Genomic DNA, 5,765 nt, shown 5'->3' on the forward strand with positions numbered 1-5,765 from the left:
GGCGCTGATAGATATGTAACAAGAGATAACTTACCTGTCAATGTACCCTATCTCGCAACTTCTATTTATAGTCTGGTTCAAAGGGTCCTGTACGTCTAAAAAAAAATTTTTTTTTTACCGTAATGACTTAACTAACTAGAAATAACATTCGAAAACTGTCCATCCATTCCTTTTAACATAATTTATAACTTATTTACTAACCGCTCCATTGATCATCATGAACCGCCCACATTCCGATCCTTACGATGTTTTAACATTTTTATGCCGGCCATTTTCCGTCTCCTAGCAACAACAGAGATTTGTTATTGTTTTTTCCACTTCGACCGTTTCCACCATTTCCGTAAGATTCCGTCAATCAATCAGCGAAACCGTTAACTTCCGTATTCTTCACGCGGTTTCTGTGTGCAGATACGCCTATCTCAAATCAAGGACAGCACATGTGTGTTTACAGGAAGAGCATTTGCAAGAATTATTGTGATAAATTGCACATCCTTTGTGAATAACAAACAAACAAGTTAATCGAAACTGATATTTGCCATTTTGTGTTGAAACTAGAATAAATTGAAGGCTGCATACCGTTTATACGTTCATATTTCACGGAACAACATTAAAAAACTAAAAGTAAAAGTTGGGGTAAACAAATTTCGACTTTCTTCCAACAATTTTTATTTAACACTATAAACGCGTTCGACACGAGACTGCGAGAGTTGTGGATGAAAAGATAAAATGGGTGGACAAGTTTTCGACTTGAGATTCTGATTAAGGAAAGAGAAACATGGTCATTTCTCGTGTCGTGAACATCAGTGGCGGATCCAAATTTTTCATCAAAAAAGGGGGGACAACTGACTAAAGAGGGGCTCATTGACCTATATGCTCACTTTAATTTTTGTGTATTTTGAAACTCTTTCAATTTGCTGTTGCATCATTTGTGCCTCTCAGACATTCACACAATATCATCTAAAAACTATACAATTACTCCAGAGTGGGGCGCATCACTTAGTCCAGTTTTTGGGAACAGTATGGTTTTACCTAATTGTTGAATGCTGTATGGTTAAAATTGAGAAATGTTCCATAAGAGACAACACATAGAAATCATACCCTATCTCATATTATTACATAATGTTATGTTTTGAATACATATCTTTCTGGTTTCACTTCAAAAAAATATGTAACAGACATATTAGTATGAATACAACTCAAATTGACAATTCGTCTGCAGCTTGGCAGAAGTAGAAATTAGTAACAACCATACAAGTTGACAAAAAGATGAGTAACCCATGACTTAACTGTTCAAACTATCCATATGTGGAATATTTTAGATCCATAAAAATACTATTTTGTATTTGGTATTTTTTAGGTGCTTTACCTGTTATTATTGAAATTAAACCCTGTAAAATAATAAGTTAATATTAGTTTTAACTTCTTGAGACTTGCCAATGTGCCTCAACAAGCACCAACTTAATTCCACTTAAAAAAAAGTCCTGCAGACATACTTGTACCAAATTAAAAAAAAATCCACAACTTCTTTTAATGTGCTTGATTGTAATGTGAACTAAATCATGAGAGTGTAGATGACCTCATGTCTCAAAAACGTGTCCATAGAAACATTTTTAGTAAACTTGTGATTTACACCTACTGAACTCTTCATCATTTGTGATCATTCCTTCTTTTTCCTTCACTTCACATACATGAGGGTACTAATGGGGGTACCTTCATGACTTACGATGGTAAAAAGTCTTGCCAGATGACGTTAACGGTAATTTTTAGTGCATGGCGATAAAATGTACACTTTCTTTTAGATGATAAATAAATTAGCTGAATTTGATGAATCACACTATTTTTTTTCCCAAAAAAATAACGGTAACGATAATTATTTGAGACCTCTGACAAATCACGATAATGATATTTGACCAATAACGTTACAATTTTAACCAATATGACCCTTACTGTGGCAGAAAAGGGACCGTTTGATGACTGACGGTAAAGGGCATAACCCCCTCATACATGTTATTACAATATGAGTAGTCTTTGAAACTGAAATGTCAATTAAAAATGCACATGTCTCAATAGTGAAATTCAGGATTTACATGTAACTGAAACTTCTACTTACTAGTAAACATGTAATTATCAAGTCTAAAGCAAATTAATTGATATATGAAAAGTTATAGTTCAATCACACAAATTAAACTGTTTACTTCATTCTAAAAAAGCCTACTGGCCCTGATTATGCATGAAATATTTGCCACTGGATGTTAAGCAACCATCAATAAATCTAAACAGTCTTGATAAATCTGTTCCTGTATAAATTATACTTATATAAAAGTAATTGTAGTGATTGTTTTCATTTTTTGTACAGTTTTGTTATTTCGAGGCTTAATAACGTAGTACTGTTCTGGTTCACTACGAAGATGAACCATGTTTTACACGATATGTTTATATAATGATTTCCGGTTTAATCTATAAAACAAACAAGTGAAATAAATACAGCATGGAAGTACATGTATTAATAATTTTAAATGTGAAACATTTTCCTTAACATTTCAAAACAATCTTATTTTAGAATGGGATTGCAATTAAAAAAATTAAGCTTTTTAAGGGGGAAGTTTCATATATGTACTTGTGTATTGAGTTTCTGAAACCAAAAAAAAGAGAGGGGAATATGCATGCCAAATCTCCACCAGAGACCAAATTTATTGTTTTTTATTAGTAGGGAAATATAACTTTTCTTTCATTTCATATCGTAAGTCGTGTTTACAATACAATTTACCTTAGGACTAAAATAATATATTTTTAGTTTTCCCAATTCCGACCCCGCTAAGTCAGGTGTGGGTAGGTAGGGAAATGATTTTATTTTTCCGAAAAGCTGGAACAATATCGGTTGATCTATCAAGCCTGAAAATTGTAATGAATAAAACAATATTTGTCTTTATTTTGACAATAAAATTTAATGAGTCCCACCATTTTTCGAGGTCGGTTTGGATTTGGGAAACAAACAATAATTTATTTTAAGCCTTATGATTCCTTACTATGAAAACAACATTTGTTGAAATGCAGCCTTCATGCACATGTACTAACAGTTATAGGGCAGATTATGGCCTTCATAATTAGCATAACACATGTTGCATATTCAGCTTTAAAGGCCTGAACTCACAAATGTAAACCAATTCAAACAAGATAACTGAAAAATGATTGAAAACAAATATCTAACAGTAACACAGCAACAAACGACAACCAATGGATTACAGGCACCTGTCAGAATTTTTGCGGCGGTTAAACATGTTAGCAGGATATTTTCAAATAAATGAAGGAACATTTATGTATAAAACATTATTTTTGAATATTCAATAAAAAACATTTTTCAAAAATGTTTCAACTTTGTAAATATGGTAACATATTTTCCATTTTTCTCAAGCTCTCTTTCCTTATGCATATACTGATCATTAAAAAGAAATCACAATTACTTTAAAAGTAATTTCAATACAGAAAAGAGAGAACTACTTCAACCTTTGATATATACATGATATATAGTAATGAAAGTGTTGTACTGTAAATATATATGTTTTTTTCTATCAGATAAGTGTGTACAAGAAATGTACTTTGATGGCATTTAGAAATCAATTCATGCTTCAGTGTCCATCGGTTCAAGCAACAGCTGTGTACTTAGATCCTTGTGACGAAGAATGGAATGACAGCATGGACACATATTCCCTTTCCGTGCAGCACCTTTGCGACATTTCTCATGCAGCCACCCCTTACAGTGCACACACTGAAACCATTGGACCTCCTTGTCTCTTTTCTTTTGCTTTGGAGGGATGGCTGCCTGACAAATATCACAAAGTTTGGAGACATCAGAGTTGTTAATACCATCAGAGAGGTAATATTCCAAGTCACTGTCAATTTCAATGTCATCGCCCTCCGCCTCACCCAAATCATCATCTATGTCACTGTCATCATTGTCATCTTCCGTCATGTCAATAATGTAAGGAATATAATCATCATCTCAGATCTGATGACACCAACTAATTAACGAGAGCTTTTCTTCTACCTCCCTAGACACGTGGGTCTCAAATTTAGCCCATCGCTCTTTATTGAAATGGGACTTGGCCTCATTGAAAAGGTCAATAATGTCTTTCTTTTTGTAAGTAGAATTTCTTCTAGCTACTTAACCTTTTAATCAGTCCTAACCATTTCAATAGGATTGAGCTCACAGTGACGAGGTGGTAGCCTCAAAACCTCATGGCCATGCTCTGCTGCACGATCGTCTAACACATACCTTGGGCGTGGCTTGTTCTGCTTCACAAATTTAAGTTACTTAGCCTTGTTTGCAGTTTCTGGGTAATCGATATTGTTCCTATCTAGCCATGCCAAGATATCCGGTTTTCGGCTACCAGTGTTTGGTACCCTAGAATCTGGAACTAAGTTGATATAATAAGGAGCATTATCCATCACTATCACAGACTGAGGAGGTAGCTGTGTATCTTTGAACCACTCTGTAAAGTGCTCTTTATTCATTTCGTCGTGGTAATCTGAGCTGCTGGTCTTTGACTCAAAAATAAGACCACATCCTGGAATGAGGCCTTGTTCTGATGAACCAGCATCTAAGATTATTAAGCGTGTTCCATTCCTTTACATGGTGGTTCAAAAGCTGACAAAGACGTACTGGGATGGTCTAGCAGTCTACTTTCACTACATGATTTGTGTTCAGCCAGGTCTCGTCCAGATATACAATTTTACGACCTTCCTGCCTATACTTACGTATTTTCCGGAGATATGAATGTCGCCAAGACACAATATCTTGTCTCTCTTTGATCCATCTACGCTGTGATCCCTTCTTTGAAAACTTAAAATATTAAAATTAGGCAATTCACACACTTTCACAACAAATAAACAGAATGTTAAAGGTATTAGAGGGGCATTTTCTATGAGATATAATATAAAAAAAAAGTATTGAGTCACCTACAAATATCCAATGGCATGAGTTTATTGTATAGTTATATCTATATTTATGTTCATAACGCTGACATGACCATTGGAGGTCTTAGTATGTCGACTCTAGAAAATAAGGTGCCATCAAGACTAAAATACGCACAAAACAAAACAACAATTTAATGAGCCCATACATGTTCATTGTTTTGTTTGGACTTTTTATAATTTTGATAAATATAAAATATGAGAATTTCAGTCAAATCAGTGAACATGAATTTGACAGCTAGTGCTTCTTTAAAATAAATTAACTTAAAACATGAATTTTGATAAAACTGAATGGTGGTCTTAATACAAACTGAAATATGTACGTGATGTAAAGGCATTTGTAAATCTGTTTATGTAAACAATTGAAGCTATCTTTAATTTGTGTTTTTTAATTCTTACCTCTACCAGATTTAAATAAAAACTTTAATATTCATACCATATTCATATTTAAATCTTGTTTTGTAATCATGTGCTTCTTTGTCTAATACGTTCTCCTAATTATTTGTATTGTAGTCCTGTAATATTATGTTGTCATTTCAATGCTATATTTAACATTGCCTTTAAAGTGCGAGGTTTGGCATGCCACAAAACCAGGTTCAACCCACCATTTTTTCCTTTAAAAATGTCCTGTACCAAGTCAGGAATATGGCCATTGTTATATTATTGTTTGTTTCTGTGTGTGTTACATTTTAACGTTGCGTCGTTTGTTTTCTCTTATTTTTTAGTGTAATTTCACATTGAGATAAGACGTGTCACGGTACTTGTCTATCCCAAATTCATGTATTTAGTTTTGA

The 5,765-nt window shown here is 33.7% G+C and overlaps 1 pseudogene; it reads right to left on the reverse strand.

Annotated features, from left to right (window-relative positions):
* Positions 1-4,308: 4,308 nt before the first annotated feature.
* LOC143082079 (uncharacterized) lies at positions 4,309-5,416 on the reverse strand (annotated as a pseudogene).
* Between the last annotated feature and the right edge of the window lie 349 nt (positions 5,417-5,765).

The sequence above is a fragment of the Mytilus galloprovincialis genome, chromosome 7 (assembly GCF_965363235.1).
Source record: "Mytilus galloprovincialis chromosome 7, xbMytGall1.hap1.1, whole genome shotgun sequence".
Lineage (NCBI taxonomy): Eukaryota > Metazoa > Mollusca > Bivalvia > Mytilida > Mytilidae > Mytilus > Mytilus galloprovincialis.